General features: G+C 46.0%; 1 protein-coding gene across 1 annotated transcript in view; it reads left to right on the top strand.

The window, feature by feature from the left end:
• The window catches only part of LOC147725692 (uncharacterized), a 121,821-nt gene that overhangs the window by 61,039 nt on the left and 34,458 nt on the right, over positions 1 to 26,324 (top strand). The window lies entirely within an intron of this gene.

Here is a 26,324-nt window from a genome sequence, read left to right as displayed (position 1 = left end):
TGCCTAGCTGATTCAGGATTTCTTGTACAAGGGGGGGGTGAGGCAAGAGTTAACACAATACAGTCCCCGCCCATGGATTTTCTGGACCATCCGAGCCACCTCATTCGTCTCACCATTTTAAATGAGTAGAACATTCCTTGGGTGAAGCCTGTCTTCTGCCCTAAAAAATGAATAGCTTTGTTCCTTAACGTCTCCCAGTTTTCCCTCTCGCCCTCACCCTCTCCAGTTGAGGGACATTGGTCAAAACCAAGGTGTAAGGGGCTGCAGCCAGGGGAGGTTCAAGATGGGCAGAGTGTTCATTTGGACCTGATGGCAAGGTTTGGTGCCTTCAATGTTGTTGCGGTTGGCTATAGCTGGTGTATGGTTTCTTTGGCCTCTCTTTAAACAATTGCCAGGCACGGGGGGTGATCAATAGGCAGCTGGCTAAGTTGGCTGGGCACTGAAGAAGTTGAGACCATACCTGTTTGGGACTCCCTTCCGGGTTCAGACAGACCACAGGACCCTCAGATGGTTGATGCAGATGAGGGCTGAGAATCCAAAGCTGCTGAGGTGGTCCATTTCCCTACGGTGGAACATCGCTGTGGTACAGAACACGCCAATGCTGATGGTCTGTCCAGATTTTTTAGCTTTAGTGAAGAGAACTCCCAGGAAGTAGGGTAGTTCTTGCCAAATTTCAGCTGGAGGGGACACGTGTTAAACCTGGCACCTTAGCATGGATCTCGCTTCCACTTTTTGCTGTTTCCTCATGTGTTTTTGCTGGTGTTAGATACTTTGGGCACTGTGCCACTGCTATCCAGTGCCACAGTGCCAGTACGTCCTATTGTAGATTGATGTATGGATTAGTGATTCCACGATTGCCTTATTTGATTTACTTTGCAGACCCTAGTACAGTGCACCATGTGTGCCCAGGGGTTGTAATCAAATGCTGCTTGTGGGCTTGCAGCACTGGTTGTGCCACCCACAGAAGCAGCCTGTAAAAGTTTCTCAGGTCTGCCATTGCAGTGCCTGTGTGCAGTCTGGTACTGCCATGCTGATTAGACAAGTGCACCCACTTGCCAGTCCCTAAACCTTCCAGACACACCTATGGTAGGCCCAAGGGTAGGGTGCATTGTAAGTATAAGGTAGGACATGCCCTGGAGTGTGTGGAATGTCCTAATAGTGAATTACAGCCCATTTCGCTTTTCACTATTGCAAGGCTGCCTGTTCTCCATAGGCCAGAATGGGCAGTTTGATTATAACATCTTATAATCCTAACTGACTCAGGGAACATGGTAGAAATTCGAGTTTAGTATGCCTGAACTCAGAATGATAAAATACATATTTTAGTGAAGTGGTTTTTAATATTCTGTGTTTGAAAATACCACTTTTAGAAAATGGGTATATTCTTGTCTCACCATCCAAGCCTGCCTCTACTGGGCTGTGTATTCCTTGTCTGCAGTTTGATTGACAGGGGCTGGGAAAATTCCAGGAGGCAGGGTGAGTCACTAGGGCTGTATAGAGAGAGCTCCATGTAGATGGGTGGGAGGAGTTGCACCTGGGATCTGAATAGGGCTGTGCCTTCCCTCCACAATGCTGGCTCTACCTCTTGTGTTGTGTTTGATGTCTCTGCCCTGCTCTCTGAAAGGAAAGGAGTCATGTCAACAAAGTGCTCCAAGACTGACCAGAACTGGTTCGGACTAGGCAAAGGCCTCTCTGCCTTCAGAGAACAAAGAAAAGTAGTATAAATATTGGGACCCAAACCCAGGAACTTTAGATCACTTTGGGAACAAGAAGAAGCCTTTGCCGAGGAGAGGAACCAGAAGAAACTGAGGAGAGACTATCCCTAAGCTGAAGTGCTGCTTGGGGGGATTGGCCTGCAGTGGTTCCTTGACTGCCAAAGAAAGGAGAAAGGACTTTGTGTGCACTTCATTCAACTTGTGAAGGATCTCCAAGGACTTGGAAGAGAACTTGCCTCTTCCTGAAGTGTCCGGAACAACAGCCTTCAACCACCAGCTCCCCAGAGTTCTTTGGAAGTTGCTGCAGCTTTTTTTGAGCCTTCTGAGGGACTGCGTGGTGCAAGGAGTTGGAAGCACGACACATGGAGAAGAAGCATGCTGCCGTCGCATTACTGAACAAGGGTGTCGCCGCTGTAGCTGTCGCATTGCACCGCATCACAGGAAGCATCTCACCACCGAAGAAGCATGTCACCGTTGCAGTCTCTGCCTACGCATCACTGAACAATGGTGTCGCCGCTGTAGCTGTCGCATCGCACCGCATCACAAGCAACATCTCGCAACACAGAAGAAGCGCGTCGCAGCCGCTGCCGTCGCATCATTGAATAAGGGTGTCGCCGCTGTAACTGTCGCATAGCACCGCATCACAAGAAGCACCTCGCATCCACGGAGAAGCGTGCCACAGTCGCAGCCGCTGTCGTCGCATCACTGAAAAAGGGTGTCACCGCTGCAACTGTTGTATCGAACGGAAGCGTCTCGCATCATCGGAGGAGAGTGTTGCCGCCAAAGCTTATCACTGTACAAGGGTGTCGCCGCTGCGTCAAGACGTCTCGCAACATCAGAGAAGCGTATCGGATCACACCATCTTTGTTGCTTTGCACCGGATCTTCAACGCATCACCGTTCTTGTAACACTTTCGTTGTCTTGCGTTACGCATTTGGAGGTACATTGAACCAAGAGTGTTGCATTTACCAACTTAAGAGAACTAAGCTAATTCTACATTTTAAAGTACAGTATTGTGGATTTTTGTCGTTTTTGTTCTTGTGTTAAATCTATATAAAGAATACTTATTTTTTATATAAAACTTGTGTGGTTTCCATCTGTAGTGTTGTCACTTGATTACTGTATGTGTTCACAAATGCTTTACGCACTGCCTCTGAGATAAGCCTGTCTGCTCGTGCCGAGCTACCAAGGGGATGAGCAGGGGCTATTTTAGGAGTGTTCACCCTTTCCCTGACTAGACGCAAGGGTCCCTATTTGTCACAGGTACCTACCTATGCCAGCTAAAGACCTCCAAATCTAACAGTGCAAAACACCTCATCTTAGTTCCCTTGAAAATTAAGTTCTTACTCTAAACACAATGGCTGAGGAGGAAGTAGACCCACTAACACAAGAACTGCCTCTCTCAGAAGACGAGGATAATGTAAACGCAATATACATTGCGGAAAATGTTAGAAATGCTGTCACCCTAAAACTGGGTACACATGGTCTAACACCTAGAGGCGGCTCAGTAGAATTGAATCACACAAATCATATAGAACGGAGGTATTCTATTCATGGGTTAGATTCCAACCAGCAAATGCAAGAGCAAAAAATGTCATTACTACACAAGTTAACACAACGATGAAATATTGTCCGTATGAGGACAGTAAAGTTCCGCTAACTTACCAGGAACACTTATACTGGTTTATAGGCACCCTCCCCTATACAAGGACTCGAGTAAGACTCGGTCAGTTCTGAAGAGAAGGAGCAACATGGCTATTATTAGCAGCCTACACACCACATTCTGACATTGAAACACTGCCAGGAGGAGACTTTATCATACTTCACAAAGAGTTGATAAAACTGTACAGAAACATGACGCAATTCGGCATGAGGACACTTGCAGTCCAGCCAGCAACGGTTACAACAAATACAACTCCAGTTCAGAATACAGCAACTGGAATTACACCACAAACATTACACGGAGTAATGGGTAAAATGCCTGCAAAACATGAACAAATACCATTCTCGGTAGCTCAGAAAATAACACCGCTAGAAGCAGGATTTCCGAATACAAGCCCTTATTAAAAAGACGAAATGTTGACAATCTGCTTACCCATGGGGATAACACCACAGAGGATTGTACCTCTTGGGGTAAAGTTTTTGCTGCCATATATACCAGAACATATGGTATCCCGTCATTAGCAGTAATAGCAGATGCATTGTATAGAAGTTTTTTTAAACTTTTAAACACATACTTACTAGCATTTGTTCCTTTTTGCTGTTCAACTGCTCTTGTATTTGAATTGCGGAGGGGTGGGAATCAATATCGGCCACCTTGGGCGTCGCCAGACTTCCCGACACTCTTCACGAGACTGGTCCAGGACCTGCGCACAAGATATGATAAAATGGTTGTCAGGGATTTCAACTATCATTGGGAAAAATCCCCCAAAGAGGGACAAGCACTACAGATCGAGGAGGCTATCTCCTCCTTAGGTCTTACCCAACAGGTCAAGGGACCGACACATGAGAAAGGACATGTGCTCGACTTAGTCTGGACTACCATGCCAGCCCAGGGTGCTACGGAAATCCTGCCTTGTGCATGGTCCGACCACTCTTTAATTAAGGGTAGACTCTTACTGAGGGGCCACCTGCCCAAACCTGGGGAGGGCTGGAAAATGGCCCGGAAGTGGAGAAATCTTGATAGGGAGAAATTGGTCCACCTCTTGGAACACCCCCCTTCAGCAAAGGAGCAGGATGTCAATGTTGATACCCTTTGTGGTAACCTCCAGCATAAACTGGGGAGTGCCATTGATGTGGTGGCACCTCTTGGCAGGGTGAAGAAGGTGGCGAGAGGAGCTGGGGCTCCTTGGTACAATGATTCCCTAAGGGAGATGAAACGTGGGGTGAGGAAGAAAGAACGGGCATGGCGTAAAAAATATGACGCCATTGCCAAGCAAGAATACGTCTCATCCTTAGCTAATTATAAACTAGCCATACAAACTAGGAAGGCTGTGTTCTTCGAGGAAAGAATAGCTGCAGCAAGAAATCCGCAAAAGGAAATCTTTCGGGTCCTGGCGGAGCTCAGGGTAAACAAAGAGCAAAGTCCTGAGTTCACTCAGGAGGACTGTCAGAGGTTTCAGGACTTCTTCGTAAAGAAGATATCCGATATTTTGGGAGAAATTGCTGCAACTACACTCCTCGAATGTCCTTGCCTACCAGACCTTCCAGCCCCGCTAAATATCTCACCATTAGTTGAGTTCTCCCCAATTTCTAAACAGGAACTACTTAAAATCATAGACCGAGTTAAATCGGGCTCCTTGGTGGATCCATGCCCTCCTGATGTATTCAAGTTGGCAGTACCAGGAATCGAGGAAGAGGTTCTGCATCTATTGAACACCTCTCTTCGTACAGGACAGATCCCTCTAGCTTTTAAAGAGGCTCGCCTGATTCCCTTACTGAAGAAACCTGGTTCGGACACGAAGTGTTTGAAAAACTTCCGGCCCATCTCCCAGTTGCCTTTTTTGGCTAAAGTGATTGAGCAGCATGTGATAGCTCTACTCTCGGGCCATCTAGAGTAACAACCTGCTGGAGACCAATCAGGCAGGGTTCCGTGCTAATCGTAGCACGGAACTAGTTATGCGATCTATCCTAGATGAGCTAAGAACCCGGGCTGATGTAAAAACACCGAGCGCCCTGATACTACTGGATCTCTCCGCGGCGTTTGATACCGTGTGTCACAAACAGCTTTTGTCGCGGTTGAGATCCTTTGGTATCATGGGTACAGCACATGCATGGCTTACATCATTCTTGCAGGGCAGGACGCAACGAGTACAGTTGGGAGATTTACTTTCCACCTCTGCTCCGATCACCTGCGGGGTCCCACAGGGCTCTGCCTTGTCACCCCTACTTTTTAATATCTACCTGCAGCCATTAATTGCTCTCCTGAATAGGATGGACTGCCTAGTGTACAACTACGCCGATGATACCCAGATAATCATCCGGCTGGATGATGGCCCGGGAGCATCCACCAGGCTGCAGGATATACTTAATGCCACGGTCAACTGGATGTCCGAGAACTCCTTGAAAGTCAACCCGGATAAGAAGGAAGTGTTGCCCATTTCCATTTCGGGCAACCCTTGGAGTGAGAAATTTTGGCCTATGGAGCTGGGTACACCACCGAAATCAGCGTCCGCAGTCAAAAGTCTAGGCCTATATGTGGATGACAAACTATCCATGGAAAAACAAGTTACCACGGTAGTGGGTACTTGTATAGGCCTTCTAAGACAACTAAGGAAGATCTCTGCCTTACTTTCATTCTCTACTTTGAGACACGTGGTCTCAGCCACAATTCTGGCTAGGCTGGACTGCGGGAACTCCCTATACATAGGTTTGCCCCAGCGGCTGCTGGACAAACTACAGGGGGTTATGAATGATGCAGCTAGGCTGATCTATAAAAAACCCAGGACTGCTCATTCTTCTCCCCTGATGCAGGAGTTACATTGGCTCCCAATTAGTCAGAGGATTGTCTTTAAAGGACTGTGCATCGTTCACAAGGCTCTGTATGGCAAAGCACCAAAATATCTGAAATCCCGACTATCCCCCTACACACCGGGTAGGACTTTGCGCTCGTCGGACGCTACTCTTTTGTCCCAATCCCGCTTCAAATTGACCACGGTGGGGGGTCGTGCGTTCTCCAACACACTCCCAGCCTTATGGAACAAATTGGCTCCAGAACTCAGGAAGGAAAGCAACTTACTATCCTTCAGAAAAAAACTAAAAACTGTACTGTTTAAACAAGCATGGAGCAGAGTTTAGGTGCACAGGTGGGATCAAGTGAATGCAATACCTCACTATGTAAATCTGGACAAACAGCGCTTAGAGACCCCGGTGGTTATAACGCGCCATATAAATTAAATAAATAAAAATAAATAAATAAATTTCCTAGTTCCCCGGCACGCCACAGAGCCGCCATTTTGGAGTAGTGCGCGCTCTAGCTTACATGGCTGTAGGGTACATAAAAATGTGCGCTGCACTGTCATACAGCAGATGAGCGCAGCGGGCACGCCGCTGGTACGCCTAAGGCAAGGCCATCTGCGCCCGTCAGCGACCCGGAAGCGGCCAGCGCCAGCTAAGCTGCCGGCCAGACCCCCTGTATGTTTAGCAGATTGCGATATACCAGTGACATTCTGCTAAATCTCCGCCCACTCCCCTGCACCCATCAAGGTATTCATGATTTATCTGCATGTTAATGATTTCATCTGTGGGTCATGTGGCTTTAAGTGTGCTGTAGGGTCCATCAACTCTGCTCCTATTAGCACCTCTTTTAAAAGGCCTTTAAAGGGCTCGCCTATTCTGGCTGCATTGATTAACGCCCGCTCCCCTAGGAAGCACTACTTGGACGTTTTTTACCTCCTTTGTGACAGACCTGTGGACCTTATTTTCATCACGGAGACTTGGCTAGATCCACGTCCGATCCCATTGTTACCTTGGCCACGCCCGAGGGCTACAAAATCTCGAGAGGTGATCGCCCCGATGGAAGAGGGGGCGGTGTGGCTATTATCTAAGTGGGACTTTCGTAGGGGCAAAGTCACTCCATGGGGGGGGACTGTGAAGCTCTTGGTTTTAGCATTCGCTTCTCGGACCATTTTTCCCTGGGGGGGCTCTCTGATGTATAGGCTTCCCGGCACCCAGGTTTCTTTCTTCAGTCATTTGATGACACTGTTGTCAAATTGACTATCAGATTCTCCAACTATATTGTCTTAGGAGGCCTTAATCTTCATCTCGATCAAGTAGAGGGCAGGGAATCATCCGACTTCTTGCATATTCTTAATCTTGCTCACCTATCCCAGTGGATATGAAGTCTCACCCACCAAGCGGGTCACATTTTGGATCCTATTTGCACCAACTTTTCTATCAAGGTAGAATACCCATGTCCGGTCCCTTGGTCCGACCATTTTTAACCTATTTTTCATGACAATCATAAATCCTGACCCTCCCCCCCCCCCCCGTTCGTAGCCACCATAAACCATCATTCTGCAAAATTGATCCGTTTGCGTTTATTCAGACCCTGGATGCCTTTAGGCCGTCCCTTGTAGGTGATCTTGAGGGCAGTCTTGCTGGATTTACAGACTGGGTGACTAATGTTGCAGGCAGGTTAGGTCCGTCAGGGCCTTCCAGGCTTACCAGGGAGTCTCCTTCTAAACCGTGGTTCAGGCCGGAACCTAATGTGCTCAAACACGGTTGTAAAGTTCTTGAGCGAAGGTGGCGCCGCAGCAAATTCTGTTCAACAGCTAAGCTGCAATTTAGGCTTAAACAAAAAATATACTATAAGGCAATAATGCAGGCCAAACCTGCTTCTATTCAGCACGCATTGATTCCGCTAACAATAATGCCAAGGAAATCTTCACAATTGTCCAGAGCTTCATGTTGCCTACCACCCAATTAAACAAGTCTCCAGCGACGAACTCATGGTGCGATAAATAATATTTCCTGTTTTATCAGAGAAGATCTGCACCATACAGGTGTCTTTCTCCTGTTGTGACAGGGCCTTAGGGGTCTCTGTGGTGTCTGCAGCGGCCACCCTACTCACTCCCTTCAGGCTTTCAGTGCCGTGAACCTGTATGAATCTCTCAAATTTTTAAAGGGCCTGAAGACTGGCTTGCCCACGGACCCTTGCTCAGCCAGACTGCTGGCGGTGGCCGCTGATACTATCAATACCAAAGTGAACAGCATCATTAATCTGTCCCTACAGAAAGCCTGCGTCCCGGAGGTCTGGAAGCAGGCCAAGATCCTTCCCCTCTTTAAAAAGCCCCCTTTAGACCCCCTCAGCCCTGGGAATTACCGCCCTATTTCACTCTTGCCTATCTTAGCTTTGTGGAAAGGGCAGGCCTCCTGCATCCTGCACAGTCGGGGTTTAGGGCCGCCCACAGCATCGAATCAGCCTTGTAGTGGCGGCAGTGCGGCAATGATTTTGCTCGACCTGTTAGCGGCATTCGGCATTTGACACGGTCCCAAACTCACAGCTTCTCATGCGTCTCTCCGAGATAGGGGTCTCTTGCACGGCTTGGGGCTGGATCAGTTCTTTGTTGGATGGACGGATCCAGCAGGTCTGGCTTCCACCATCCTCTTCTGCTCCCCAGACAGTGACCACTGGGGTCCTCTCTTAGCCCCCTCTTTTTTAACATTAATGTTACACCATTGGTCCACTTGGCTGAAGAACTGGGGGTGAAGATTATCGTCTATGCTGACAATACCCAGCTTCTCTTTACATAGGAGAAGAATGCAGACTCTGTCTCTTCTGCGAAGCATTGTCTGTCCATCTTTAAATGGCTTGCCGCTGCACAGCTCAAATGCAACTAAGAGGTCTGAGATTCTAGTCTTTGGGAAATTTCCAACTAAGTTTAGGGACACTCTCGGGCCATCAGAGTCCCCCTTGCCTACCTCTAATGGGAAGCCCGTTAAGAATTTGGGGATGTGGTGCGAAGAAAACCTCTCCTTCCACATTCAGGTCAAGAAGTTGGCCAGTACTTGCTTTGGCCTTCTTAAAACTCTTAGGAAGTTCCTCCCCCTGCTGCCCAGGGCCGCAAAGGAGACATTCATCCATGCCCTTATTCTTTCTCGGCTGGACAACGCCAATGCTCTATATGTGGACATCCCTGGCTACCTGCTGAAAAAGCTTCAGGTAGTCCAATAAGGGTAAAATTCAAATCCTTAATCATTGCCCATCGTGCTCTCTATGGCCAAGGACCCACTTATCTGCAAAAACGCTTCTTTTCTATGCCCCTCTGAGACAACTGTGCCCCTCGTCTCAACTTCTGGCTCGGGTTCCCCGCTTTAAATTCCAGAGGTTAGGGGATAGCTCCGTCGCCCGGAAAGCGGCAGTGCATGGAACGCCCTTCCCTTGTCTCTTCGGAGCATCAAGAATCCACTGGTTTTTGGAAAGCTCCTGAAAACTCATCTTTTTGTCTAAATATCAGTTTCCGCCCCTCTTTCTGGCTCTGCGCCGGGACACTCCTGAGTATCTGTGAGCGTTGTAAAATAAAATAACATAAAATAACAAAACATAACAAATACAAAATGAGTACGGAGCAGAAGCTGCTCTGAACCTAGGGGTGAAATGACTAGGTGATTATGCCCAGGTATCAGCTACAATTTTAGCGAATATTAAAGGGGATGCAGGATGAGTGGCAATGTTTCAACGCCTATGGGAGTGCAGTCCTGTAGAAAAGGAACATGATATACATTAAAATAATTGAACTGGGAATTCAGAGTTAGGCAGGGACAGTTTGGGTGGAAAAGTATTGAAACCACAACTGATGGGTAGCCCGAAAAGGGAACCTTCAAGCAGACACCTACTTCATCAAAAAAGAATTGGGACAATAATAAAAAAACTAAAAGTTAGAGAAAACCGATCTCAATCAAGAGGTAGATCTCCTCCTAGGAGCCCTCCGAAGGGAGGTATAACCTTAGGAATAGGTACAATATTAGGAAACCTGACAGGTATTCGGATACTGATACACGTTCCTCTCGTTTCTTTCAGGGTTCGATGAAAGGGAAGAGAGGAGGACGGTCAGACAGACAAGAGCGTGCAAAGTCCAGAGACAAGCAGCACACTCAAGATTATACTTCCAAACAAGAAGATAAACCAAAACCAAAGCCACAGTTAAAAAAAGGTTGCAGGTCTACAGATCAGACATTCCCAGAATTATGAGGACTCCACTAATGAACGGGGAATGGGCTCTGACGATGCTAAACAGTGCAGCAGAAATAACAGTAGCTTGCCAGAACCTGATGGAATTTCTGATGACATCGGACTTGAATGATTACATCACGGTGGAAACACCTGATACTAGGGTAAGTGTCCCGCATAAGTTATATGAAATAACACTCCAAATGTAGGGGGGAAAGCCCAGGAAAGTGAGAGGTATCTTTTGGGAGAACCTGACGATTGGTTAAGACATCCAATTAGCGGAACAAGATTGGCCGCCAGTATTTGTCATGGACTGCCCTAAGGGAGAAACAGTAATTTTACCAGCCTTTTCTGACCTTGTTCCCAAGTATTTAAAATTCACATATGCACGGGAGTGGGAGGTAGCCCTAGCCCCGGCAATATATAAAAACCATGTTGTATGGGATGAGGATTCAACCCACAAAATAATTCCCTTAAATACTCCTACTGCACAGAGGCAGTATCCAATAAAGCAAGAAGCTAAAAAACAGACCAAGGAGATCTTAGATCAACTTGAATACTAAGGGGTGATTGAAACTTGCACCTCTCAAATGAACAATCCTTTCTTTCCTGTAATGAAACCGGACATTTCATATCTAGTTTTAGATTAGACATTTAAACACTTGCACAAAGACATTTGCAGGACAAAATGCACATAGTGCCGCATTAATAAATAACATTGTGCAGAAAAAATACAAAACCACACTTGATATCTCAAATGGATTTTTCTACCAGAATATAGTGCCTGAAAGCCGGTATTTAACCACATTTTCCACAATAGGCCCCCAGATTCAATTCTGTTGACTCCCCCAAGGGTATAAGAACAGCCTGGGGTAGTTTTCAGCCAGAGTAACTGAATTACTTCAAAATCTGGATGAAGAGGCATTGTCCTATGTGGATAATATTTATCTAACAGATGATGACCTGGAGGAACACTTGAACAAGTGAATACCATAATTTGGGGATTTGCCTCGGAGGATTACAAGTTCAACTTAAAAAAATCGAAAATAGCCCCCTTCCATGTACTTTTTCTAGGATATGCGCTTTCAAGTGAAGGGAAAAGCCTAGCAGCTAACTTTTTAGAAAAGCTTGCGCTGTGATTCCTGAATTTTGGTAGAACATACATTTTGGATTAGGCAGAAAGAGTTAAACCTTTCTACGATTTAACAAAACCTGACTTTTCAGTTAGACAATGGACACAGGAATACACAGCTACTATTTGTTCCCTGCAAGCTGACATGGTAGCTTCCAAACGCTTAAAAACACGTGTAAATGTCCACAGCCTGGTGATCTGGATATTTGCGGGTCAATCAGACTACACCTACCTACCGTATAACTAAGGCTCCCGGTTTTCCATTTAAACAGATTTTTACATGTAAATAAAGACGGAAAACTATTTTCCCTTTGCCTGTATTTATATTTAGAAATTACAAAATACTAGTAACTTTTGCCATGCTGCCGTGCTTCAGCCCAGAGTTGCCATCCCCATGTTCCTTTTGTTGCTGCCCCAGTGCTCCTTTTGAATAGGGCATCTCCAAGGCTCCGCCTCCTGAGTGAGTTTTGCGCCAGCCCGTCGCCTTTTCGCAAGGTCGTATTTCTGTGGCCTCAGGGGACAGATTAATGGCGGCTTCACAGCGACCCAGGACACTACCCCTTGAATGCCACTCCTGACACTGTCTGTCCTGCTGAAGCCTCGGGCTCTGGCTCCGCCCCCCCCACGAACGAACCGGCAGCACCAGGGGGGTTCGTATTTTTGTTTGTTCAGAACACCAATCAACGTTCATTGAGCCGATAACTGCCGCTCAGGGACTGCGCATTGTAGTCTGCGAGCTGTTATTTAAAATAGTCCAGTTTGCCTGTTGAAAGCTCTTGTACGACTATGCTATGATCTAAAAAAAGATACACTTTCCTCAAGCGAGGTGATGGACAGCACCTCTGCTTTTGAGACCTTGCTGGAAGCCTGCACGAACTTGGGTTTATAAAATATTAAAATATCTTTACTAAATCTCCAATAAAGAGACAACATGTTGGACTCTGTACTCCTTGTAAAAAATGAGCACCCCCTCCGAAAAAACAAATGCAAACCAAACCAGCATTTTGGCTTCAATTTTACCATCCTTTCAAAAATGACTCTGCTGACTCTGCCGACATTTGAGCTTACGATATGTCAGAAACCACCACTTAACTTGCTGAGCCATCAGATGGAATGGCCTTAGAGTAACAGTGCTGGGCTTGGAACCGAGCGCTGGCATATCAGATGGTTAGACTTCAGTGTGCTGATTCAGGCAAATTGCATTTCTGCTTTCCTTTGCTTCCATGCGCTATCAAATTAAAGACAGCCCAGTTGGTTTCTATTTTGTTTTAATCAGGCTTACAAAGAACCACGAACAAGTAAGGGCACAAAATCCAGCTATTTTGATTCATGGGTGTGTGACTTGCGTATTATTCCTCATGTGGGTGGCGGGGCGTGTGGTGTCCCTTTTGCATTGTGATCGGTGTGTGAGTGTTGCCATTTATTTTCTTGTTCCCTTGGCTCTTGTGTCTGTGTACAAGCATTTGCACATGTGTTTTTGGGACTGAAATAAATGTGGAAAAATACTAGCTGTAGCGTAGTCTTTTTCTTATGACAACAATAAATGCTGATAAATAAAGAAAAAGCCCAAAAACTAAATATGGAAAAATACAGGCGGAAATGGCAAAAAAAATATAACGAAGGTGAAACAGTACCAATATCGTAAAAGCACTGGCTCAAGGGTAGCGAATGATTTGCTTAACCCCAGTTCCAGCCTTGGAGGCTGCAACAAAGGCAAGGGTTCCTAACGCTAACGCTAAAGCCTTTCATCCAAGATTGATACAATGGGCTATTCTCTTACTGCAACAGATGTAGAATACAGGTACTACCCAAGTCTAAAGACACAGGCAGTTCTGCAATATGAACCAGAATATACTCTACCAAATGAAATAATGCCTCTGGATCAGTATGAATATATCATTTACACTGATTGATCTGCTCAGTCGGCCATAGGAAGTAAACAACAATACAGCGCTGCATGTGCTATCGTTAAAGGACGCATGTAGGATGGAAAATTTCATCCGAGTTGTACAAAAACGCTATCTCGAGGAGACTGCACTGCACAGCTTACAGAATTAAAAGCCTTTTTACAGGCCCTGGTAAATACGGATCGAATTTCCCACACTAACTGTGTGTGATTCTTTTTACTGTATACAGTCCTATAATGAGTATTTGCTCCACTGGGGACAGAACGTGTTCAACGATGCAAAAGGTGGCACAATTTAGCACAAAACTATATGGGAACAGGTAGTGGAGCTGAAAAACGAACTACTGCGGGCTCAAATGATACATACACTGTGTCATCCACGTGATGGTGTTCATATTGAAGGGAATTCATTGGCTGATGAATCTGCAATTGGGGCTGTACGCAAGACTTCCGTAGCTGCAATCACTCATTCAACAAGCATTGGCATAGCCAATATGTCTCGCCTTTGGGTCCTTATAAGTGTTTAGTCAGGGAACAATTTATGTTGTTGAACTGAGGATATTGTGCTGCATAACTAAATACTTATAAGGTCCCAAAAGCGAGACCTATTGGCTATGCCAATGCTTGTTCCTTTTCTCTAGAAGAATGCAGTCTTGAAGTGACAGACCAGTCAGTCGCCTACAGATGTACAGAGATGTAGAAGGGTAGACAATAAAGGGAGATTGCTACAATAGTATTTTATTTATTTATTAGTATTTTGTAAAGCGCCTGGTTACACTAGCAAGTGTGTCCCCGCGCTGTAAAGGCTAATAGCAGTGATTCGTTGCTGATGCTTCTTTCGTATGATACCTTACATCCGTCATGAGGATGGCTCCACTGGTCTAATCATTGTGCGTGTTTTGGCTATGGCTTGAAATCTAGGGATCAGACAGACAGACGGACCTCACCGATTTTGCAGCCTTTCCAAAATGTTTCGGTCCACCTTGTTTTAGGCAGTGTTGCGGTCAAAATGTATTAACCCTGTCTTTGCCGAGGAGAAAGACCTCCCTGATGTTGTCCATTGTGGATTCTGTGCCCCTAGCAGATCTGGTACTAACTAGAGATCATGGAGAAGATGGTTCTGGTCCATATATCATTGAAGTTTCTATGGGGTTCAATATGCTGCTGTTAAATTGCATACGTTTTGAAGATGAACAAAAGAGGCATAATGCTTCAAACAAATATTTAGATGTAGTGTGCCTATTCACATCACTCAAAATGCATGAGCTCCAGTGGTCTCAAAGCAAACCGTGATCTCATGAACTGGTGCTGGGCAACTCTTCATGAAAAGGACTTTCATTGGTGTTTTTATTTAGAGCACAGGAAGGGCATTTAACTAAAAACAAAAAAAGTAAACCTATGAAGAAATAAAGCCACCACTAATGCGAGTGATATTTTTCCATGTACGATAGTCACATAACAGGTGGATTCTTTTTGTATCCCTGGAATTATTCACCATTTGGGAATGTTTTTGAAAACTAAATGGCCCTTATGAGCAGCATCCAACCCCAGGAATAAATCTGATGCCTGATCAGTTTCACAAAAAAGTGGAAAAGCGGAATGCCTGTGAAAATCCGAGCAAAGCGGCTTAAAAGAGCTTCAAGCTGCTAAGGACGAGAAATGACACAAGTTTGAATGGAGGAGGACAGGGTACTCAAGAGTGGGACACCACCTGCTGCTTTGTGGGATGATGCACACAGATGAGGAAGCAAGATTAGACAGTAGCCCTGTTTCCAAAGTAAAGCTAAATAGAATACTTGCAAAACAGTTGGAATACGTAGATCAATTGATTTTTCAATATATAGACCAACATTTATTTTCTTGCATTTCCATCTGTGGGTAAAATGTGTCGGCATTCCCATCCGGGATTTATTAGGTGATTCTCAGGACAGAGGAGACTTGTCATTCTTTTCCGCCCTTTTCGGAGGAATAATATGTGTTATTTGAAGGATTTATAGTCCTTAATGTGTATGTGTTTTTACATGCTCCACCGGACGTGAAAAGAGGGACACACGGTCAGTAACTGAGGAAAGGTCTGGTCAATGACCAGAGCTCAGCATGCTGCCACCGCTGCACTCTGTCCTCTCCTCAGGACAGTGACAGTGGTCCTCTGTCCATTATGAGGACGCACTTGGGGCCCTCTTGGTCACAGGACACGTCCTGGCCCTACCATAGTCAGGATAGACTCGAGCAATGTTTGCGGAGTTAAAATATAGTGTATTCTATACTTCAATGTGAAAGGAAATACACGACCAGGTGACGTCCCTTCTTAAATTTCAGTGATGGGATGTTTTTTCTGTGATCCAGTTATTCACAGGTAAATAGCTGCAACATTATAGTATCCCCCCAAGGGTGGTAGGGATTGCGGTGTATAATCCCACCACAATCCCTGCAACCCTTGGTGGGATCCTAGATTGTTGAATGGAGTTTACAAGGGAGCAGGTTCCCCCCCATCCGCCTCCTATGTGAAGAGGCCTGTCCACCCTTCGGGTGCCACGGGTCGCTCCTGTGTGAAACTTATCTGCTTACCAAATAGTTGCAACAGCCTTTATGTAAACAAAACACTAGTCACTCATTCCATAAATACGAGGAATCTGCAAAATATCATAAATGGAGAAATTCAGCCTCTCAGACATATTGAGGTGGCAATACTCCTACATGGTCAAGAAATAGTTCTGATTTCAAATAAACTCTTCGCCATCGCTCCTCCTTTGCTGCCTTCGAGCCTGGTGCATAGCACGTGAAACTGTAATAAAGGGAATGTTGCAATATTGTGGTTACTTCCCTGATGTTGTAGTTGTTTCCTCATGACCATAATATAGACCCACTTGTGATCCACGCAGCCTCTCGGTGATGCTCACGGATAGTAACCAAATAATGTTCTAGACTTACACCCACGTCATCCACAGCCCTCGAAATCACCTCAATGCATGCAAAGCCACCTGGGCCTTAGTTGTCCTGTTAGTCTCCCTGTTGCTCCTATCTAAAAACAAAAGGCGGCGTTTCAAAGCAAACAAGGAATTGAACCTTTCGACTTTAGTCACTAGATGGCGGCATTTGCACAGAATATGTGATCTAGAAGCCCAGGACCCCTGCTAGATATGAGTGGCATACTTATATTTCTCATCTGTTGACAACTTTGGGTATCAAGAACACCTACAAAAAATATCTCCAGGACAACGACAGATGTTCGCCTTCCACGTTAGTACAAACCAGTAGGAAACCATTTGTAATGGTGTTAGCCAGTACTTTTAACTTGAGAAGAAACTGTGTTTGCACCATGAATAAAATCTTTTTGCTTCTTGGCAAAGAAATCTGCATAATTAAGCTAAACAAAGTAATTGTGCCTAATAAACGTGGGAGAGGCTATTAGAAACAGAAAGGCAAACTTCTTAAAAGCACACCATCCTAGATAGCTATTGAGGGAGGATTTTCTGACTTCATTGTTATAAAATGACTATTTTACAAAATATGCAACAATTTCAAATGCTTTTTGGATATACATTTAAATCACCTTGATCTGTTGTATACATTTAACGTAAGCTGGAGCGCGAGAAAGAAGCATTCTTTAATCGCCACAATTTACAAATCGAGTGCTTAAGAGCGGGTATCACCTTGCTACTTCGTAAAGCAACCTTCGAATACTAACTACATGATGGCGAAACAGTGTGAGAGAAACGAGTGGCTTTTTTCTTCAAAAAGACCAGTCCAAAATGGAAAGTGATTGGGACCTGGGTGGGGAGTGTTGGCCATGATGGAAGCAGTGTAAAATGTTCAAACCGGGGTAAATGACAAAGACAACTAATGGAAAGGAAAAATACTTTAAGCTCACAAGCAAATGAGCGGTGCAGGATTACAGTGAAAAGCAAGCATTGACAAGCCAACGGGTCTGGCCTACAGAAAGTGCCTTCTTCATTGAATGGGGAGGAGAAGGTGCTTTTGCATGCTGGGGGAAGGGATATTGTGGACGCAAGCCGTGATTGGACGAGTGTAAAGATGAGGGGGACACTGCAGGCATGGAGTGATCGAGAGCCTAACCTCACAAATCAAAGAGGTGCTTTCAGAATCAGCCAGACCTAGTGACTTTGCCTGTGCTCTGTTTACCTTGAATACTAGTGCTGGTACCTTTGTCATTCTAAAGGAACATAGCCAGTTTCACATAAGGGTAGGAATAGCAGTTGATAAACATGGGACCCATTTTCACTTGTACTTTGAATTTTACTGTCATTTCAACATTTTTCATATTTCTTATTCATCTATTTCTTTGTTCATACTCATGTAGTAGTAACGCAAACTCTATCTTAGAACAGTTGTCAAGGACGGTCTAATTGAGCCATAATTGGATGATTGGAACTCTAATTTTTAAGCGTTGTACTTTGTCCGACGTGACTCTCCTGACTCGATCAAAGGAGGTCGCTCCCCCACGCTCCCAAGAACTGGTGACCTGAGATAGCTGAGCGCTTCGAAGCAGATAAGCGGTATCGCAGTGCCTGCCAGCCGACTCTGACCACCGCATCTGCGCTCCGCTCGCTCTGCTGCCTCGCATTGCACTATTTCACCCCCGCATTGCTGCCGCTGCCTGCTTTGTTCATTTTGCATATTTAGTGCTGCTCAATTCACGCTGCGCATTGTCCTGTAACCATTGTTGTATTTTTAAGCATTTGTGCTCGATTGTGCCCCAGTCTCGCCCAGTTTCGCTTTTGAACTGCTGCAGCCATTTTGTTTGTTGTAGTGCTTCCCAGACCGTAGCTCCACCCCGCTACCGCCTCCCAGCTGACCCTCCCTCGCCCCTCCCCATCTCCACATATGACAGATGCTTTTCCGCACAGCGTTCACGCGCAGTGGTCGCGCCCCATGCGCGCCGAAGGTGCGCCAAAGGTAAGCCCGTCTACGCCCGTCCGCGCCTGAACCGCGCCCAGAGCCAGACCCCCTGGTCCTCGGAAAACCCACTCCTCCCGCATTTACGTATGACGCCATTACCCTCCTAGCCCTTAATCTCTGCCGCAAACCACAATGCTGCGAAGCTGCCCCAGGACACACCCATGGACCCTTCACCTGCCATTCCTGCAAATTCACCTGCGTCAGGACCCACACCAAATCCACGAACCCCAAACACTGCTCCCACTCTAACCACCTGAAGTGCATCCTGCTGAACACCCGCTCGGTCTACAGACACGCCACTGAACTCTGGGACTTACTCGACACCACATCGCCGGTCTCGCCTTCCTTACAGAAACCTGGATGAATGCATCATCAGCCCCAGACATCGCCATAGCCATCCCGGACGCTTACAAGATCATCCGAAAAGACCGCACCAACCAAACAGGAGGCATAGCCATCGTCCATAAGAACACCATCCGAATCACGACCAGCTCCGACGATACCCTCGTTACCGCCGAACACCTCCATTTCCAGATCCACACCGACCCCAGGACCACTCTTAGAGGCACCCTCATCTATAGACCACCAGGAACCCGCACACAATTCAACGAAGACATCACTGACTTCACATCCCACATGCCCTCACCTCCGAGAACTACATTCTTCTGGGAGACCTCAACTTCCACCTAGAAAAGAAAAACGACAGCAACACCACCACCCTTCTGGACAACCTGGCCAATCTCGGACTCCAACAACTTGTTGACACCCCCACCCACCTTGCCGGACACACGCTCGACCCAATCTTCACCTCCAACAAACACATCTCCTTCGATCACACCACAGCTCTCCACTGGACGGACCACAGCTGCGTTCACTTCAGCTACAAAAAGACCACGACCCTCAACCTCCCACAACCTATTGCCCGAAGAAACTGGAACAAAATCACCACCGACCAACTCTTCACATTGCTTAACCAAAACCCTCCTGCCATATCATCGAACCCTAACCAAGCTGCCGCAAAACTCACACAATGGATCACCCACAGCGCGGACGAATTGGCACCCTTGAAAAAACACCAGATCAGACAAAGTAGCAAAAAGGCCCCCTGGTTCAACGATGACCTTAAGAAATCCAAGAAGCTATGTCGTACTCTTGAGAAAACATGGAGAAAAAACCCAACAAGTGGCAACCTGACCACCTTCAAGAACGTCACCCGCAGACACCACCAATCGATCCGATCCGCCAAGAAATCAGCATTCAAGGATCGTCTCGACAACAACGCCCACAGCAGTAAGGAACTATTCAACATCGTCAAAGAGTTTACTAACCCCATCGCAGGCACCAACGACATCACTCCCTCCCAAGACCTCTGCGAATCTTTATCCTCTTTCTTCCACAACAAAATCGCCGACATACATAACAGCTTTGAAAACCAGTCCGAAGAACTGTCCACTCCACCCACCTCCGAACAAAAAAGGCACCCTCACAACCTTTGCGCCTGGAACCCAATAACTACTGAAGACACCATCCTGCTGATGAACTCCATCCACTCAGGATCGCCAACCGACACATGTCCCCATCACATTTTCAACAAAGCAGACTCCATCATCGCACCCCATCTCTGCGATGTCATCAACTGTTCCTTCAACTCCGCTACCTTCCCAGAAAGCTGGAAACATGCCGAGCTCAGCGCCCTTCTGAAGAAACACAGCAGACCCGTCTAAAATTAAGAACTACCGCCCCATCTCACTCTTCCCATTCCCTGCCAAAGTCATTGAGAAAGCCGTTAACACTCAGCTCGCGGCCTTCCTTGAATCCAGCAACTCCCTCGACCCCCCCCCCCGCCCCCCCTCCTCACAGTCCGGCTTCCGAGCCAAACACAGCACCGAAACCGCCCTCATCACAGCTACAGACGACATTCGAACGCTACTGGACAACGGAGAAACAGTTGCCCTCATCCTACTTGACCTCTCCGCCGCCTTCGACAGTCTGTCATAGCACCCTCATACAACGCCTCAGCAACGTCGTAATACAAGGAAAAGCTCTGGACTGGATCATCTCGTTCCTCGCCGGGAGAACCCAGAGAGTCCGCCTCCCCCCCATTCAAATCTAAGGCCACCGAAGTCATCTGCGGCGTACCACAAGGATCTTCACTCAGTCCCACCCTCTTCAACATTTACACGAGTCCCCTCGCACCCATCGCTCGACAACACAACCTCAACATCATCTCCTACGCAGACGACTCCCAGCTGATCCTCTCCCTCACCAAAGACCCTAACACCGCCGAAACCAATCTACACGAAGGAATGGAAGAAGTAGCCGAATGGATGAACAGCCGTTTAAAACTAAACTCTGACAAAACGGAAGTCCTCATCTTAGGATCATCCCCCTCGGCCTGGGACGACTCATGGTGGCCACCGGCCCTGGGTACAGCACCCAGACCTACAGATCACGCACGTAATCTGGGCTTCATCCTAGACTCCTGCCTCTCGATGACCAGACAAGTCAACGCTGTCTCAGCTTCATGCTTCAACATCCTTCGCATGCTCAAAAAAATATTCCGTTGGATCCCCACCGAAACAAGAAAGACAGTCACCCACGCACTGGTCACTAGCCGACTGGATTATGGAAATACACTCTACGCAGGAACCACAGCCAAACAGTAGAAAAAACTCCAACGCATCCAAAACGCCTCAGCCAGACTCATACTGGACATCCCCCGTCAAGCCCACATTTCCGGCCACCTGAAAGACCTCCACTGGCTCCCCGTCAACAAGAGAATAACATTCCGTCTCCTCACCCACGCACACAAGGCCCTCTACGACCTAGGTCCTGAATGCCTCAGCACACGTTTGTCCTTCTACACACCCGCCAACTACGATCATCCAACCAGCCCTCGCCGCAGTTCCGCGCATCCATAGATCCACCATGGGCGGAAGATCCTTCTCCTACTTAGCGGCCAAAACGTGGAATTCTCTCCCCACTCACCTCCGCCTTACACAGAACCACTTCTCCTTCAGAAAGCAGCTTAAAACCTGGCTATTTGATAAGTAATGCTAACACCCTCCCTCAAGCGCCTTGAGACCCTCTGGGTGAGTAGCGCGCTATACAAATTCTTGAACTTGAACTTGTTTTTGAATAAAGTTTGCTTATTTAGCACTTTAGAGTATGCGGCAGGTCGCTCGCACTTATCGCGACTCGTTCTTTAGTTTGGTGACACCTTTAAGGAAAGGGTCGGTAGGCCTGACTAATGAGCGCGCGCATCATGCGGACGAAGAGTGAGAGGAGGACAGATATGAGCAATCGAGGCATTTATGGGCAATTTTTTCATTTTTTTCATTTTAGCGATATTTTCATTGTAGCGAAGTTGTAGTGTGAATTCAACATGGCAGCAGTTTCCCCCGAAGAAGGTTAATGACCGAAATGCATTGGGATTTATGAAGGGAATTATGAATATTCCACGAATCTAATGTATAACGTTTTCTATGCTGTGGAAAGAACCAGAACAAGATTAAGAAAATAAAGACAAGAATGAGAAAAACCGCGACTTATTGATTTGAGTCTACTTTCGGGAATTATTTGTTTTACCAGTTGATGATTGATCTTATTTTCATATTTTGTACAATTTCAAGAGTGGAATTGAATACCCAAGTCTAAAGGTATATACATACCATGCACCGACAGGGCAAGTGAAAAGTGCGTCCCTCACAAAACAGTTTCTGTTTTTCTTAAGGGGTATATAGTACCCGTAAGGATCTAGTCTGGATTGGGGACAGCACCTGTTTACATTGGATTACATTTGATGTACTAAGTTTAAATTGGAGTGCAGGCTATCACCTTTGTTTCATTATAAATGAACGACAATAAGAACGAGAAAGCCGCTGGATACGTTGCTAAGCAAACGCCCAATACACTCCCCTCCAACAGACCTACAGCCCACTGTGGCCGACGTCACTTGGGTACGCCCAGCTCACGCCTCCCTTGCCTGTCCCAGCCCCGCCCACACGTGGAAGTAAACCCTTTCCACCTCGCTGCACCCGGCTCACTACGGCCTGATCCATTCCTTAGACAGCACGCCGATTCATTCAGGTATGTGCTCTCCCCACTTATCAACCGTCGGGCCTTACGACCCAGTCTGATGTTCTCTAACATAATAAACGGGCCACTGGTAACCGCCGCCCTTGTTGTCCTTTCTACAGGAGTCGTGCTGACCCAACGGCTGATCAGACGGCCGCTTCACGCACTGATTCCCTCAGGTATGTCCCATCCATTTTTTCCAACCCCTCTGTATATCGACCTGAATTTAATCATGGACATTAATAATCCACTTCGGTTGACCATAGACGGCCGATATTTAAAGCATGTGAGTGTAACTTCCCTCCCTCACTCTAACCAACCATGCTTTATCGGTCCTTTTCCTTTCCCCCTTTCTCGCAGTGCCCTAATGCAGACTCCGGATCACCTTGACTTGGCTAACCGGATTGCCCTTAAGGCTGCCCCCAATCGATTCATGGGAACTTCCAACAACTAATAGACTTTCCATGCGCATGGAATTGAACTAGGGTAAATTGATTGCACTCCCCTGCCTTATTCTTTGCCAGTCATCCCGAACCTCCCCTGATTCTCTTTCCCTTCCTTGCAGCACGCCCCAATTCAGACAACCAAGTCCTTATGACGATCCAAACTAATATGGATCGAAACGCCGTCGGCCTAACATCTTAAATAACAGGCGTACTCTTCTGTGGCTCAACATCCAATTGAAAGAACTTTGTTTATTGTGATATCACGTTGTCGCATGCCTTGGAGCCACTCACTGCAAATTATTTGCACTTTGTTCACAGTGCACCGTTCTTGCTGTTCACTTCTCCACTTGCGTCGCCACTCTCACCACAGTCACTTTTTAAGCACTAAGTACTATATGGTTGTCACCAATTTATTTATGCAGTGCTGCTTCTAACTGTATAATTTCCGACCATGAACTTATGCCACAATATAAAGATGATTAACTATCTTTTTTCATATTAATGAGTATTCTCCTTCTTTCCTTGAGAGTAATGCTGTATGCATGCATAATTATTTGCCTACACATCCTTACCTATCAGGACATTGTTTCTTAATGCACCTTACTTACCCAGTCCTGAAATGGTATATGGGTTACACTCCTGTAAATTTTACAACACTGATTATCTGAGGCATTTTCTGCAACCCCCTGACCAGCAGCCTGGGCTGCGTCACCACAACCAGTCACCCCTCTTGCTCCAGCACCTCTCCCTCCGCCAGCTACTCCTAGAATGACTCCTGCCTCCCATGTAGCAGCATCACTCGGAGGTGATGATGATGAGAGAAGAGGGTGAGATCCCGGACACAGTCACCTTTGGATGGACCACCCTATCCCCACCTCCGCAGAAACCTGCCGATTCATCTCCAGAAGATATCAGGTTTCCATAACCTCATGGTGAGGGTGGCTCTCAGAAACTAGGATCTTTCTGGCGTAGATACCCCCACTTAGGGCCTGCTGTAGGTGTATTTTGAATGTAGTTCACTGGGATCCTGCTAACCAGTGGCAGTGCGCTCTCCTCTAAATTCAATGGTAAGTACTTGGTACCCCAGTATGCCAATTAAGGGGTGTACAATTGTAACTCCCTATTATATGGTAGTGAGGTACCCAGAGCATTGGTACACCAGGGGTCACCTATAGGCTGCAGGATATGTAGCGCCGCACAGCAAGGTGATTTGCTACATTGCATGACCGCGTCATAAATATGCTCCAAGACTTCTGAAGCCATCGGGGCCACGAACGTTGGCTTTGCGCGGCTTCATAAATGTCATTGCTGAGTAGCTTCGCTCCTGCACGCATGCATACTGTGCCCCAGATTGCAGTGAACCAAAGACCAGGAGGTGGTAATGAGGCAGGCTAGTGCTGTCATTTCTGAAATTTAAAAAGTGATTTTAACTCCCCGTGATGGCATCATTTTTCACTGTATTTGCTTGTGGTTGTTACAGTCTAAAAACTGAAGTTTTTAACCTGCCCATGATTGCATCAATTTTCAGTGGTTTTGTTTAGAAACTTGTGGTTTTGTACTTGCCAGTGACTTTCATTTAACCTGTTGAATACTGGGATTTGCAATCCTAAATCTGCTGTTTATTGCCTCACATTTCCTACCACTACCTCTTTTTCCCTCCTAATTTCTCCCTTGCTCTGTGCTCAGACCTGTATGTTTAGCGATCCACCCCAGTCTGGTGTTTCTATTGGATTAGGGTTCGTTTTCTGATTGGTTTCTGGGTCATTAGTTCTGCTTAACAAATTTACATATTACTGATGGTTACATTATTCTGTTTTTAACATGTATATAAGTTACTGCATAAATAAGTACATCTTTTTATCATAACTATCCACACTTGCTTCACTATTGATCCGTAAAAACGATGTATAAATAAATAAAAATAATTTAAAGCACAACAACACTTAAAAGCCAGAGTTTATTTAATGCATCTTACATATACTACCTTTCTTTATGCCTCTATATACATTCCATGTACTTATGGATCTATAGCTTTATTAATTTTGGATCTATATATTCCTTATTTAATTATTACTTTTTCTCTAATTCGGCAAATCTATTGTACTACCCTATTTCTCACCCTATACCTCTATTATATCCATTACCTCCGCTCTCATTCCTCCCAAACCCCATACCCCTAATATGATTCTCAAAGTAACCCTTTCAAGGCTCTTCCCTACTCCACCCCTCCTAACATCTCATACCTCTTTTTACTATTCTGATCCCCAAAAAGGGCCTTTCTGAACCCTCACTGACTCTTCCTCCTCCCTTTTACTCCTCGCAAGCCGCTTCCTACTGCTATGAGCTCCAAAACAAACAAACAAAAATTCTAAATCCTCCCCCTTTATCCCTCCACTATCCTTCTCACTCCAAATAGCTGACTAACCTATCTACCACTCAAACTACTTTCATATTTCACTATACTAATTCACTACTGATCCTTTATGGGTTCTGGAGTAGAATGCTACTCGCAGAAAAAGCGCTTCAACTCCTCATCAGGGGTAGCAAGAGCTATATAAATGCAAACCTTTTCCCTCTTCTACTCCTCCACTATACTTTTTAATCCTAATAACAGACTAACGTATCCAGCACTCAAACTACTTTCATATTTTCACTGTACTTGTTCACCACAAATTCTTTGAGTTCCGGAGTGGCGTGGTACTCGCTGAAAAAGCACTTTGATGCCTCGTCAGGGGTAGTAAGCACTATATAAATACAATTACAATATAATATACATGCATGCATTTATACCAACATGCACACATATTAAATGCATGCATATATACATACATGCACACACACATTCAAGCCACATCCATTCAATCAAGCATACACATGCATTTATAGATATATATAAACACATTCATACTAGCCGCATGTATACAATCGAGCATAGGCACATGCATACATATATGCATACATGCATACATACCTATACACAGACATACACAGGTAAACAGGCCTCCTTAAGATGCTCCTCCGAAGTTGACGCACACGTGGTTGGGCAGATCTGTGTTTCTCATTACTGCAGAGCAAACCCCATACACGTCACCATCGCACTTTCACTGCTGAATGGTCGTTATGTATCATATACATACAGACATGCATAGATACATACATGACTACTTGGGGAAATGACAATTTCTAACCTGATTACAGTATTCCACTCCAGATCCCAACCATATCCTGCAAGTGTATTTGGGGTTCAAGGGGCTGATTTATGTAATAATCCTGCAGTGGGTCCCCTGCTGCGCTGCGTGATCGGGGACGGGCAGGAATGCGCTGTATTTGACATAATATCGCGCATTTCTGTCTTTTCCCAGCTCTAGCACAATGTGCGGCCTAGCACCAACGCAGGCGCCCTTGTACCATGGTGCGAGCCAGCCTGCCTTGTAAGGGGCCCCTTCCTGCACAAAAA

This window comes from Lissotriton vulgaris, chromosome 3_2 (assembly GCF_964263255.1).
Source record: "Lissotriton vulgaris chromosome 3_2, aLisVul1.2, whole genome shotgun sequence".
In the NCBI taxonomy this organism is placed as follows: Eukaryota; Metazoa; Chordata; class Amphibia; order Caudata; family Salamandridae; genus Lissotriton; species Lissotriton vulgaris.
This window is presented reverse-complemented; position numbering and strand designations above follow the sequence as displayed.